Here is a 15,217-nt window from a genome sequence, read left to right on the forward strand (position 1 = left end):
AGAGGAATTGGTCACATCTTTGAAGAATGTACCATTGGCAGAAGGTGTAATCTTTGTGGTGAAACTGACCATCTCTACAGAGATTGCCCTAAAAGTTTTGCCAACAAATTGAAAGGGAACAAAATGGCCGCCCCACATGTGGAACAAACAAAAGAACAAAGAGAGAAGGAGGTGGTCCCTGAGATTTTGGCGGGAATTTCAAATTCCCAGCCAGCCTCAGGGATTTGTCAGGAAAAAGGAAGTGGGGCGGCCACAGGGGCGGAGTCACAGCTTGAAACCGAACAGGGGGAGGAAACCACTCCCGGACAAGATAAAGGAAAGGAAACAGAAGACGGAGAGGATGAAACGGTTTCCTCCCTCAACACCGTCTCGGAGGTGAGTATGCCCTCCAGTGGGAGTGAAACTGACCTTTCACTCCCAAATGCTCAAGTGCAGAAGAGAACTGCGGGATCTCCGTTGTGTGTAGTAGTGGAGAAAAGAATGAGGGCTACACAAGGGCTGGATAGTTTCTCCCCGGAGGATCCAGACCGCATGTGGCCCTCAGAATCCCCTAATGAAGTTTCCTTTCTGCATTTTAAGCTAAGAACATCGACACCGAAAGAGTCGCAAGAGTTCAGCTCTGTGGCTTCGGAAGTGTCAACCTCTTGCCCTCCTGAACCCAGCCCCCATGGGAGAAGGGAGAGGCATGAGGAACAAGAAATAACATAATTTTAAAGACGCCTCTGTATGTCTTTTATTAGTGTTCTTTTAAAAGTTCATATCATTTTAACTATACTGCTCATGGCCCTCACAATCTCTACAATAAATGTGAGAAGTGTGAGAAGTGATATACGAGCACAGAGCGTTTTATCCTTTTTAAAATCCTGTAAGTCAGATGTGTTTTTATTGCAAGAATGTGCTTTGCCCTTTTTATCCAATTACAGAAAGTGGGAGGAGCTTTGGACCCCTGGACATTCTATCTGGAGTGGGTCCAATTTTAACAAAAATGACGGTGTTGCTATTTTAATCAACAATCCAAACATCTTGGTGAAGGGCAGCACGGTGGTAAGGGATGGGCGAGCAATTTTAGCAAACTTGACTTTTTTAGATAAGGATTTTAATGTTCTTAATGTGTATGGTTTTAATGATAAGAATGAAAGATATGAGCTTTTAGAAGACCTGCAGCCCCACATGTTAGGGAGGGCCCCTTTGGTGGTGGCAGGGGATTTTAACTGTGTCTTAACTCCGAAAGATAGGAAGAGGGTAGAAGGTTTTAAATTTGACAAAACATCGGTTTTATTGCAAAATTTAGTCAGAGATTTTAATTTAGTCGACTGCTTTAAAAAAATGCATCAGAGAGAGGAGGGCTTCACCTGGTTCAGTGGTGATGGCACCAGAGCCTCTCGCATTGACTACATTTTTACACGGGACTGCTTGCCAACCGATGCTACATTATCCCCCCTCTTTTTTTCTGATCACATGATGCTATCCTGCACCCTTTCACTGGCCTCTGGTGTGACAGTAGGAGGAGGGCTGTGGAAGTTGAACTGCTCCCTGTTGGAGGATGAGGAAGTATTTAGTGAGTACAGGGAGCAGTTCAGCCGATGGCAGACCCTCCAAGACTTTTATGATTCACGTGCACAGTGGTGGGAAATGGTAAAGGAACGGACGAGACAGTTTTTTAAGAAAATAGGAAAGGAGAAAAAGAAAAAAGAAAAGAGACGCATGATGGGGTTGCAAAAACGACTACAGAGGTATTTTAATCTTTTAAAAATTGGGTTTGATTTTAGTGAAGAAATTAAAGAAGTAAAACAAGAAATGTCAGTTTTAGCCCAAATTCAAAGTAAAGGTGTCATTTTAAGGAGTAGAGAACAAGATATTGAAGAAGGGGAAAAGTGTACAAGATATTTTTTAAAAAAAATTATAACACGGGGAGGGGCTATGACAACTTTGAAATCGGATGGGAGGGTGGTAAATGAAACAGAAGAGATTTTAAGAGGGGTGGATAACTTTTATAGTGATTTATATGGCCTAAAACAAGTACACGACGATACCTTAATGGAAGTTTTAAATTTTTTAGACAAAAAGCTCCAGAGTCAATGTGCACTTTTAAGACAGGATTTTACGATTTTAGAAATACAAAAAGCTCTGAAAGGTTTTAAGCGTGGGAAGTCCCCAGGACTAGACGGACTACCACTTGAATTTTACTTGACCTTTGGGGACATTTTAGCACATGACTTACTGACTGTTTTTAAAGAATTTGACAATGTGAACAGACTTCCAGACAGCTTCAGAATAGGGATAGTGACGCTATTACATAAGAAAGGCGACAAGACTGACTTAAAGAATTGGCGACCCATCACTCTTTTAAACGTTGACTGCAAACTTTTTAGCAAAATTTTAGCCACGCGTATGTCGACAGTTTTAGCAGACGTAATCCACTTGGATCAAGCATGCGCCGTGCCCGGAAGGAAGATCACGGACAGCCTGGTACTGATCAGAGACGCCATCTGTTTTGCGAGAGACAGAAACATTCAGCTAGTAGTCCTAAATTTAGACTTTGAAAAGGCATTCGACCGTATCTCGCACCAGTTCCTGTTTAAGGTACTGGAAAAAATGGGTTTTCCTGGGAGGTTTATAGCCTGGGTGGGACTGCTGTACAACGATCTGTCTAGCAGAATTTTGGTTAACGGGCATTTATCCAAAGCTGTAAAACTCTACAGCGGCGTCCGTCAGGGGTGTCCTTTATCTCCCCTTCTGTATGTGGCTTGTATTGAGCCACTGGCACAAATCTTGAGAAGGGATAAATGGATTAAAGGACTAGACATCCCAGGGACTGGTGGACTGACGGCGACCTGTGTTTTATATATGGATGACGTGACCCTTTTAGCGACTGACCTTTTATCAGTACGAAGAGCAATGGACTTGACTGACTGGTACGGTCGGGCCTCGGGCGCCAAGCTCAATAGGAGTAAGTCCGAGGCCCAGCTCTTCTGGCCGTGGGGGAACGTGGACACAGTTGGACTAGATTTGGATTTTAAAGACAATGATTTGAAAATTTTAGGTGTAAAATTTGACAGAGAGGGTGGAGGACAAGGAAACTGGACTGACATGTTAGGGAAAGTCAGGCAAAGACTGGGCTTTTGGGGACTGAGACAATTGACGTTTGAAGGCAAGATTTTAATTTTTAAAGCTGTGATTTTACCACTGATTTTACTTGTCTGCTCTGTTTTTAGTCCCCCAAGACGATTCCTGGCCAACCTGGAGAGGGCGGTATTTTATTTCCTGTGGGGGTCCAAGTGGGAACGACTAAAGAGGGAGGTCGTCAAAAAGAAAAAAGAGAATGGCGGGAAAGGCCTCCCAGACCCCCACCTGTTTTTAGGCAGCCGCTTTGCCGCCCTCCACATCCAGTACGCACTGACCCCATCCAGAGAACACAAGACAGCAGCCATGACCCGATTCTGGATGGGGTCATACCTAAGAACTTTGAAAATTTTACCCATTGATCTTAAAAGTCCTGTGTCTTTTAATTTGTCAAAAGAGCATAGTTTTATTAAGAAATTTTTAAAGAAATATCTTTTAGAGACAAATGATGCCACCATTTTAACTAACCATAAGTCTCTTATCTCTCTTGTGCAGGATCGAGAATCGGTGAGCCCGGTTCCAGGCCTCACACTAGGTGAGGCCAAAGATGTTTGGAGGAACGCAGCCCACCCAGCTCTCCAGAACAGGCTTAAAGACTTGTCGTGGATGGTGGCTCATGAGATCCTCCCGGTCAGGGCGGTTATGCACTCCAGAGGCATGGCCAAAAACTCCACCTGCCCACGGTCCGGATGTGGTTCCCCGGAGACCGTTCGACATCTGCTCTGGGAGTGCGGCGCTGCGCGGGACCTGTGGGCCAAGACCGGCCCCCTGTTTTTCCCGTGCCTGCCAGCGGGTGGGGCCCAGGTGGACTACAAGCTCGCCATCCTGGGGGTGGGTCAGGGCTTGAAGGAGCTGACACAACCAAAATTTTCCTCGCTCTGGCTCACCCTAAACGTGATCAAGGATGCCATCTGGGTCACCAGAAATCTGCTGGTGGGGAAACGCGTGACGGTCCCCCTCCACGCGTGCGAGCAGAAAATAAGATCAACGCTGCAGGGTGGGCCGCACGTCGTTATTCGGATGGGGGGGCCGGGGTCACACGTAGAAGGTCCCGGCCGCCACCGACCCTGGCCGCCCGTAGATGCACCCTCACCACACCGGCTACGGGAACAGCGGGCCAGCGGGCCGGAGGAGAGGGGATCTCCGCTGGGCACCAGAAGCGGGGAGTCTGGGGCCTGTTCTGGAGACCTGGAGTGAATGGACAATCTTGATAGGGACTCACCCTCGATCCTGTACAAGAGATGTTTTATTTGGCATGTTTTATTGTTCTATTGTTTTTATGTTTTATTCCTATTTATTTTAATCCATTTACGTTTCCTTTAAAACAACACAAATATTAACATACATGGACTGTTACACAACACACAATCAATAATTGATTTTTAACTATAAAGTGTGTCCTTTTATTTGTTTGTTTTGTTGTTTTAAGATGTGTAAATAAATACTTGGATTAAAAAAAAAAAAAAAAAAAAATGTAAATGGAAAACATGGAATGAAAACTTGTGACAATAAAACTTTTTCGAAAGAAAAAATCTGTTCTTATCAGTTTAATATCTGATACGTGCCCTACCCGGGCACCATATATTAAATTGATTTTTGGAACTGGGAGATGGAAGAGGGGCTTGCTCCGTCCACTCCACGCATCGACCCGGTATTACAGTACTTCAGGGAACGGTGCACCCCCAAAAACTGTGTTCAATGAAAGAGATGTTTTAGTCTTGTGTGGCAGCAGGTGTTAATGGAAGTAACGTATATTGCTGTGTATGGGTGCTTTAAAGGTGTTGTAGGTGATCATATGCTATACAGGTAATGGTGGTGTGAGAGTGAAAAAAAAACAACAACTCTGTTCTTATCTCGTTTAACATCTGATTCGTCCACTATCCGGTGACCGCGTATGAAATTGATTTTTGGCTCATGGATCCGGAGCATGAAAACAACATCATCCACAACAACAACAGCAAAAGAGCCCGACTCTGCAGGTTTTTGATGTCTCTCTCTTATCTCTTGGAGTTTTTACGAATGAGCTGATGAGTTGAATCAGGTGTGTGTTTGATTGTCCGACCGTTGGTGAGGATTGCGGAGAGGGACACGGTGCCTCTGACGGGAGGCCTGGGAATTCATACTTACCTGGCAGGGGAGACACCATGATCAGGAAGGTGGTTCACCCAGGGCGAGGCTCGGCCATTGCACTCCGGTTGTGCTGACCCCTGCGAATTCCCCAAATGTGGGAATCTCGACTGCATAATTTATGGTAGTGGGGGACTGCGTTCGCGCTCTCCCCTGGACACACTGGTTAAAAGAGCAGATTGTTCGAGTTCCTCTTCTTCTGGTAGTTAACGACCTAGGAAGTCCAGAGAATTGAACTGCAGTGGTTGATCGAGAGATGTAAAACTCTCAACCTAGGACCAGTCTGCAAAAGTAGGGCTGTTTTTTAGTTTTTTTTTTCATCATTCTTCAAATAATCTCCATTATTCAACCAGCGCTTTTATTGGCAGCAGTGGTCCTAGAAGCAAAGTTGTTCCGAATGAGGAGTTCTATCATGTGGTATGAATACCTTGTGCATGTGTGAAAAATCACCTGACATACAGTCGCCTATGGCCGTATTCATGTTGTTGTTTTTACTGTTTACAGCGCCACCAAGTGGCCAGTCGCCACATCCCTTTTCACCTGAGCACAGGCTGAGCCCGTGCACAGGTGTACCGACTTGGGTGTAATTGTCTCATTCCGTTGGAGAGTTATGGCCATTTAAGTAAAGCCCGCCTCGCCCACTCCCAACGTTTTGGCGTCCCGTCGCCAACGTGAATCGAAATTCCGACTTTTTTCCCCATCGCTGTCGGCAATCAGACTCCAGGGAATCTTTCTGCACCGGTTTGGGTCAGATCGGGCGAAAGACCTAGGACTAGCGTGCAAAAGTAGCTTTTTCACAAAATCCCAAATACCCGAAAATCTCGCCAGCGCAACCATCGAATCCGAGGCCTGCGTCTTGTTCGGCCCGAGCCAAGGATTCCGGTGATGTAAGACACTTGGGTCTGCGACGGACGGTTCAGGAGTTACGAGGCATTTCGTACTTCTGATCGCTGCAGCGCCACCTTGGGGCCGATTGGGCCGAGCCTTGGTGATGTTGTAGACCGGGCGGGTACTACCATCCCTCAAGAGTTTCAAGTCTCTACGACGTACGCTTTGGTCTGCCCGCTCACTTTTAGGGCAGAATGTTTGTTGGTCCAAAATCCCAGGTTGCACTCCAAAGTGTCGTGTTGTGCGCTCTGCTGTGATCCATTTTCGGTGTCAACAGTCAAGCTGAGCTTGTATTGCTGTGAGCTGAGCTTGTTTGTTGGCGACCTTTAGACCCTCTCGCCACGGCCCAGGTGGGCGTGGCCTTTGACGGCTCCCCCGCCTCTGCGTCATTGTGTCATCGCTTCTCGGCCTTTTGGCTAAGATCATGTGTAGTATCTGTTCTTATCAGTTTAATATCTGATACGTGCCCTACCCGGGCACCATATATTAAATTGATTTTTGGAACTGGGAGATGGAAGAGGGGCTTGCTCCGTCCACTCCACGCATCGACCCGGTATTACAGTACTTCAGGGAACGGTGCACCCCCAAAAACTGTGTTCAATGAAAGAGATGTTTTAGTCTTGTGTGGCAGCAGGTGTTAATGGAAGTAACGTATATTGCTGTGTATGGGTGCTTTAAAGGTGTTGTAGGTGATCATATGCTATACAGGTAATGGTGGTGTGAGAGTGAAAAAAAAACAACAACTCTGTTCTTATCTCGTTTAACATCTGATTCGTCCACTATCCGGTGACCGCGTATGAAATTGATTTTTGGCTCATGGATCCGGAGCATGAAAACAACATCATCCACAACAACAACAGCAAAAGAGCCCGACTCTGCAGGTTTTTGATGTCTCTCTCTTATCTCTTGGAGTTTTTACGAATGAGCTGATGAGTTGAATCAGGTGTGTGTTTGATTGTCCGACCGTTGGTGAGGATTGCGGAGAGGGACACGGTGCCTCTGACGGGAGGCCTGGGAATTCATACTTACCTGGCAGGGGAGACACCATGATCAGGAAGGTGGTTCACCCAGGGCGAGGCTCGGCCATTGCACTCCGGTTGTGCTGACCCCTGCGAATGGCTTTGCGCAGTACCGGAGTGCAATTGATTGTAAACGTGATTGGGTGTCATTCTATGATTGATCACATGGTATCGTTCTGTTTACTTCCTAGGTCCACACGTGAATGATGGAATCCCCGAGCAATGACATCACCAATACAACTTGTTATGATGACATCATCCATTCATTCATGGCTAATAATAGCATTTCAACATACTGTTTATATGTGATTGACTACTATCTCTCTCTTTTACTTGAGTATTCATCTTACATTAAGTAATTTAATTTAAAGTAATTATATTAAGTAACTTAATGTTTCATTGTTATTGCTTTATTGTACAGATTATATAAACTAGTACTATGAATAATTTTCTATGTACCCCAATTTTCCACACCAATTAAGTATGTACATAAGTTTACTATGGATGTTCATTATTTAATATAAGCATGTAGTTCCTTTACAATGATGATGAAAGTTTGATCTGATGTAATTATTCAAAAGTTGCCTCATTCATATAAATAAAAGGACACTTTTTAACAATAAAACAAATGATCATTTTATTTAGTTACATAGAATAGAATATATTATGCAAGAATATATATATATATACACACACACACACACATTACATTACAATAATCAATCAAAAGGTTTACATTGATTTTATTGAAAATTGTTTTAAGTAAACATTGTGGAGATATACACATGTAACTTGCACACATGACACTTTTGAATGATAAAACAAATTTTCACCATAAAATAGAACATATTAAAGGAATGGTTCATCCAAAAATTAATTCTGTCATAAAGTGCAGATAACCAAAGGTGCTGTGTTAAAGTGCACTTTTAATACCAGAACAACACCTCATAAAGTGCATGAAACACATGAAATAGTGCATTTTTAGTGCATGAAACAGGGCAACAGTGCAGAGAACCAAAGGTGCCGTGTTAAAGGGCAATTGTAAGACAAGAACACACAGAACGTAGAACAATAAACAAGAACTATATACATATACATATATATATATATATATATATATATATATATATATATATGTACACAAGAACTATATACACTATTTACAACGGGCCAGCCGTTCACTCCTCTAATCCGTCCACAACAGAAACAAAATGTTCATAGTTTTTAAATACTCTGTTCTCCAGTCCCTTGGAGGCTGAACGGTTTATCGAAGGGCAATATGTCTTTTTTTTGTACTTTTTGTGTCCCTGAATTGTTTGCCCGCACACCCTGCAGGTCGGGATATGCTTCACCCTCGTAAGCTTAACACCCAGGTCCGTGGGATAATCTGCCAGCTTCCTCTTATACTGTGTGGATCGAGACCACGACGATCCTAGCACAGGGTTCCGTCCAGAGGCCGGCTGAACAGCTGGCCTGATGGGTACAGGTGGAGTGACCGGGATGGATGCCTGACCAGCAGGGGGCATGGGTTGCGTGGATGAGGGGCCCGCAGACTGGGAGACGAGGGGCAGCACAGGCCTGGTGATGGTGGAGGTGGGGGGGATTCTTCTCACTGGCAGGGGCAGTGGTGGCAGAGGAGGTAGCTGTGGAGGAGGCTGTGGCGTCGTCACCAGCATGCTGGCCCGTCCCTTCAACACCTTTGTGCCGGCTGTGCTGGGCGTGGGGACGTACTCCATCACAGGGTAGTCAGGTGGAGGGAGGACGGCAGGCTGGCGCGGTGCAGGAGGCAGCTCTTCAGACGACACCGAGGTGGTCTTGGAGATGACGGCTGGCTGCCTGGTGGCGTGAAGGTTCACCAGCCTCTCCTGCTGCCGGATGAAGTCCCTCACTGTTTTGGTGTTTATTTTGGGGAGAGGGATGCCTGCCTTGCACAGGATTGGGTCATCCACCAAGACCCGGTGCTGGATCCTGTCATAGGCCTTGAGGATGCTGGCCTTCTCGGGGTTGGAGCGAGAGGCCTTAGGGGAGCGCAGCCACAGCAGCTTGACAAGCACATACATGAGGCGGTTGTGCTGCGGGCTGATGTCCTGCTGTGCTGGCGCATACCTTTTTGCCATCTTCACTTTCTGGACCAAGGCGGCGTCAGCAAGGTCATCCCTCTTAGTACGGCAGTACAGCGTGTTTCCCCAATGTGTGCGGTACAGCTGGTGGTACTTTTGTGGCTGCTTGTCGTGCTCCTCAACCGCATTCCAGGCCTCGAGGACCCTGTTCCTTTGCGCGGTGTTGAGGAGCAGCTTCTCGTCTGTCAAGCCGACCTCTACCAGTGCAGCACAGAATGCCTCCAGCTTTTGAAACCCCGGCAGAGGATTGTCACTGCAGACATCCTCCTGTAAAACATACACAGAGACACACACACACACAGAAAATTAGGTAAGTTCCAATGCATACAATATCTTGTTTTTCAACATTGATTACTGTATTCTCTTCTATGAGACAAGTCGGTACTCTACTCACAAAGGCAGGAGGGTTGACAGTAGCAGTCTCACTGCTGGTAAGAGTAATGTGGGGCTGGACAGCAGGATGGTCCTCGTCGCTTTGGTACGCCTCGTCTGCTTCGTCGTCTGAGTCAGCCTGCCCAGGCTGAATGACCTCCTCCTCCGGCCCAGGACCGTCATTGACAATGCCCTCAAGAGAGAAGGCCTCCCCCGTGCTTTGGCTGAAAAGATATTCAAGGCCAAGCAGCTCGTCTGACTGGATGGCGGCCGGGGCCCTGAAGTTCTCTTCCACCGTCTCACCAAACAGCTGCTGGCAGCGGGAGTTGAGGCGGTCAATGAGCGGTGCAGAGTATACTCTGTTGTGCCGGCCTCTGCCCCCAAACACGGCGTCCGAGCTGCGGTCGGAGTTCCACCTGGCGATCCCACTGATGAGGTAGACCTGGTAAGGGCGTGCCGCACAGTGGGGACCTGAACATCACAACAACAGGTATTATCAGAATGATACAAAAGGGACACGTGTTGTTTGCTGTTAAACAAGTATTTTTCTCCCTTAGATTACCTGGAATCATATGGGGCAGCGACTTGTGGAACCCCTCCAGGCTGTTGCTCCCACGCAGGCCCTTATAATACGGGAGGTCCACACCGTTGATGGTCGTGGTGCGGGCAACCCGATACATGGCCATGCCTGGTGGGTCTTGGATGCATTCCAGGTGTCGCTGCTGGCTGGCCCACATCTCATCAATTGCTGCTGTAAACACAAAAATCCACAGACATGCATGATGAGCTCTTGTCATTTTGCACATATTGTGTGTGTGCGTGAGGTGTTTTTTCTTACCAGGGGACTTGAAGAGGCTGACCCCGCTCTCGTCGAGCCCTGCTGGACCCTTGAGCTCTTCAATTACCAGGTGGACAAGACGAAATGTCTCCTGGGCACCGAGGGTGAGACGCCGTACATGATGCTGGAGCTGGTCCCGGGAGATGTAACGCCGGACAACATCCTCGTCCGTCACCACCTCCATTATGGCCGGGTCTCTGGCCCTGACAGCCGTGATGAGGAGCTGGAGGTCCTCACGGTTGTAGGCCAACACTGCCCCGACCAGCGCAGACTTGAAGGCGGCGTACTTAGAGTGGGCCTCGGTACGCAGAGCAGCATCAAAGCGGTGAATCCAATGGAAAATATCCAGCCTCATCACCATCCCGTCATCCACCCAAGGCTGGAAGAGCGTCTCCAGGGCCGTCGGACCCTGTGCCTTGCAGCATCCCCGGTCGATATACAGGATCTTGGGTGCCGGTTGATTGGCGAGCCGAAACCGCTCCACCACGCCACGGCACATGGGACCCAGCTTCTCTACAGACTCCTCGCAGGTGAGGACAAAAGACACGATCTGTGAGTACTCGTTGCCGATGCTGGTGAACCACTCGGCCGAGCCCTTGCCCTCCCCAGACAATTTCTTCACCACCTACAACAAAACAAACAAACAAATACAAAACAGTTTAGTTTAGTTTTGCATAATGTTGCGTTTCCCTTTGAGTACTTGTATGTCAACACACTTGCCTTCTTTGTGGAATCCATTTTCAGGACTGTGCCGAACGTGGAGAGGATCTGGCTCCGGTAGTCCTGTACGTTGTCCGCCTCTGCCAGGAGGAAGGCGTGCCGCAGGAGCCGCGCGCAGGGTAGCTCTCTGGGTAGAGGTGCCGCCTGGAACTCCCCGTGGCCCAACGCAGAGACGATTCCTCCGGGTTCCACCAAGGCCATGAGGAGCGTGGTGTAGAGATCCTTCCTTTGATGGTAGTCCTCCATGTGGTTCTCCTGCACCTGCCGCCACACCTTGATCATGGTGTTTCCCTCCGTGCGGTCACGCAGGAGGCGAACTACTGTTTTGTCCACCCCACGCTTTGCGGTCAGCACGGCCGGAAACATGGCCCGATGAGCCTCGCTCAGCTGCTGCAATATTACATCGTCCCAGGCCAGCCACCGACCCATGGGACCACTCGCTCCACCCCTGGCAGCCTTGAGGCACGGTCCACAGGAGACCACCTCTGTTGCCATGGTGTACCAACCGGACACGTCACAGATGTGACGTACCTAAAACACACATCGGAGAGAGGATGAGAGAGAGAGCGAGCGAGATCACACATCAGTCACAGAGCAGCATTCAGAGACGTCTTGTATATTGCGGGTTTCAAGGCTATAAATCAGAGCATTATAATGTTTGTAGCATTTTACATTGTGAATGTAAAATGTGAATGCTTTGATTAAAAATAATAATAATAATAATGTCTCAGGAGTTTAAAATTCATGTTGATGGACATTTCATTTTCAGCAACATTTTGATTAACATTTCAGATTAACATTTTGATTGACAATTATTGATAAATTAAAAATGTATTTCAAGAATAACATGATACATATTAACATTATTATTGCATCATAAACTAACAATAACAATAGAAAATTGTAAATAACATTAAGAAAGTTAGTAAATGCTGTAAGAAAGTTAGTAAATGCTGTAACAAAAATATTTAATTGTTTAAAATTCCCAAAGCATTTACTCATGAAAACAAATGGGACTTTTTCATGCATGGATGACTATTATCTAATAATTTATCTTCTACTTATGTTACTGTAGTTAGCAGTCATATAGGAGGATGGCAGGAGGCCGATGGTGTAAGTGCGAGCACATGTTTCTGTGTGTTGTGGACACTGTGCCCCCTCTTAAAAAACAAAAATAAATAGGTACATGATGCCTCAGTCAGAATTCATGTGTGTTAAGTAGTCAATGATTATGTATGTATTACTCTAAACAAAGGTCTGAAGAGACTGAGCCTTACCCGGGTATGGTAACCAGACTTGGAGAGATGTGTGTTGCCTCCGGCCCCAGGGCACTTATCTCCACGCGGACACTTCAGGGAGCACCGCCACACTCCGATGGGGCGCCAGAAGAAAAAACGGCCTCGGAAAAAGGCCTGTGGAGTGGGGATGCCGCTGCTAACGAAGCCGGGTGGCTCGGGGGGATAAAACAACATCCTGTCTGACTTCAGGACGCGCCGCCTTCTAATGACGCCCTTGATGTCCTTGTAGATTTGGACAGGCGTAAAGAGGCCTCTCTCGCTGTCCTCCTTCAGCCAGGGGATGTCTGCTGACGGGATGCCATGGGAGTCTTCCCACAGCCGCACCCAGCCTTCCAGCTCCACCTGCAAGACACAAGACATACAACATTCAACATTTAGTTAGGGACTTTCTGAAATGCATTAACATTGCTTGTGCATGTTATGATTTTACACTTACAGGAGAGTCACTCTGCGGCAAAGGGGTGGCAGGCGCAGGCTGGCTGTTGGAGGTCGACGGCAGTTCCTTGGGGCGAGCATCAGAGGGTGACTGACCAGGCGCTGAGGACGGGAGGAGCATCTGCTGCTCGGGACGCACATTAGAGGCAGCCTTCCTGGTGGAGTGAAGCGAGTACAGCATGGCCTAATGCTGCTTCTTGTGCTTTGCCTTCTTGCGGGTAGACAGAGGAGACTGCTCGGGACGCTCTGCAGTTGCTGGCTGGCTGGTGGACATGGGCACCTCTTGGCTCTCGAAGGTGTCGAGGGCATCCACCAAGACGGAGTCGTCCAGAACGTCATCGGACCACGACGAGTGGGAGGTGTCAGCTGCTGCTGGGGAACCTTGATTTATTAAACCTTGATTTAACACACCACACTTCTAATTTACATTATTTTTATTTACATTCCCTTGCATTTGTACATGCATACCTGTACATACCATCTGTTGTCTACTTTTTTGTATATTTTCTTTAAAAAAAAACATTTTTGTATTTTGTGTATTTCTTTTTTGTAATAAATGTTTTTCATTGTTGCATACTAATTCTAGTTTTATTATTTGTATTATCTGTGTCCTGTCACTGTTATTCTGTTTGTGCTGTAGAAGCTTCTGTCACCAAAACAAATTCATTGTATGTGCAAAACATACCTGGCGATAAAGCTCTTTCAGGTTCTCTTCTTGAAGAGCTGGAAGTGGCGGCAGCAGGAGTGGCATCAGATGAAGGCTTCTGTGAATTACAGCTTTGTGCTCTTGAAGTTTGTCAACATAGCATGTGTAGTAACAATCACGGCTGTTTAAAAGTCACCTTAACCTACCTCTCTATCGAGAATGTACTGCCTGAAGCGCTTCAGGGATTTGGTGGTGATGTCCTCCTCATTCATCACCAGCCAATGCCGCACAGAGCAGTACGCCTCCTGAGCCATCTTTCGCTCGTAGTCGGTCCCAGATTGCGGGACAGCCTGAAGCAGCTTGTGCAGACTGTACCACTGCCACATCTCGATGAACGTGAACGACCTGAACCGCCCCTGCCCGTAAATGGCCCTGTCCACGTTCATCTCGAGGTGGCAGGAGACCTGTGGAAGCAGCTGCGCATACCTCAGGAGGTAGTCCTTTATCCACCGGTCATTGATGGCTCTTTTATCAGGATGCAGGCTTTCTTTGACGTGGCGATCAAGGACACTAAAATGTGACAAAGCATAATTAATTTATGAAAAACATACTGAACATAGTTGGATTCTGTCTAGTGCAACATGCTTACTATTTAATGTATCCAACGTCGTTTTCCACCAGCCATTTGAAATTTTTCCCGTTGTATTTCCCAAACGTGATTATTAGCTGACCCAAACACTGCACCTCCGTTGGAGTGGACGTGACCAGCCGGCATCTCTCTTTAGCTGAAAACAGAAATTGTTCGGCCCTTGATAACACGCAAGCACATATTCTCTAGTGCACAACAGTAGGTTATCATGACTGCGTTGGAATCATAAGGTGGAAAAAACATCCCAAGGTATTACCTTTGTTATAAGCCTTCTTTTCATCCCTCAGGTCGCCGTCGTCCGTAGTTTGGCACGGTTTATACGCCTTGGCCTCCTTTGTTGCCTTAAGAAGGCATTGTTGCCTTTCCTTTGGCACACTTTTGTCGAGGATACACAATAAGGGGTCCATGTCTGGTCAATTGTCTAAAAATAAATAAAAAACAGTATACTCAAAGTGTTATAAAAACTCCAGAAAGGTAATGTTTTCAACATCTCACCTACCCCAGTGTCTATCTGATGCTGCAAGTCTTCCAAATTTAGTCTGATTGAGGGAACCTTACATGGTATGGTATACATTCAGTGGGCAGACCTTAAAAGTGTTGACCTTAACACAGCCTTAGAGATGACTACTAAATCTAATCATACTGTGATCATTTGAGTCAAAAAGATAATGGTCCTCCACACAGCCTTAGAGATGAAAACTAAATCTAATCATACTGTGATCATTTGATTAATGGTCCTCCACAATTGTATACACATAACCTGTTCACAATAACTAAGTGTATGTAAACATTCACACATATAAACCCCATAGCATGATGTCATCAATTGTTGGGGCTCATATGTGTGAATGTTTACATAACCTTAGTTATTGTGACCAGGTGATGTGTATACAATTGTGGAAAATGACGTTGGATACATTAAATAGTAAGTCAAAAAGATAATGGTCCTCCACACAGCCTTAGAGATGAATACTAAATCTAA

General features: G+C 46.5%; 3 non-coding genes and 1 pseudogene across 3 annotated transcripts; all 4 read left to right on the forward strand.

The window, feature by feature from the left end:
- The first annotated feature begins 4,633 nt into the window (after positions 1-4,633).
- LOC143713785 (U2 spliceosomal RNA) lies at positions 4,634-4,808 on the forward strand (annotated as a pseudogene).
- A 434-nt stretch (positions 4,809-5,242) lies between these two features.
- LOC143713612 (U1 spliceosomal RNA) lies at positions 5,243-5,406 on the forward strand. Its single transcript, XR_013195168.1, has one exon. It is a non-coding gene; the product is annotated as a U1 spliceosomal RNA (small nuclear RNA).
- A 1,128-nt stretch (positions 5,407-6,534) lies between these two features.
- On the forward strand, positions 6,535-6,725 carry LOC143713716 (U2 spliceosomal RNA). The gene has a single exon (XR_013195267.1). It is a non-coding gene; the product is annotated as a U2 spliceosomal RNA (small nuclear RNA).
- A 434-nt stretch (positions 6,726-7,159) lies between these two features.
- On the forward strand, positions 7,160-7,324 carry LOC143713655 (U1 spliceosomal RNA). Its single transcript, XR_013195209.1, has one exon. It is a non-coding gene; the product is annotated as a U1 spliceosomal RNA (small nuclear RNA).
- The last annotated feature ends 7,893 nt before the right edge of the window (positions 7,325-15,217 follow it).

The sequence above is a fragment of the Siphateles boraxobius genome, unplaced genomic scaffold, assembly GCF_051911475.1.
Source record: "Siphateles boraxobius isolate OS27281-9 unplaced genomic scaffold, OSU_SipBor_1 52, whole genome shotgun sequence".
Classification (NCBI taxonomy): domain Eukaryota; kingdom Metazoa; phylum Chordata; class Actinopteri; order Cypriniformes; family Leuciscidae; genus Siphateles; species Siphateles boraxobius.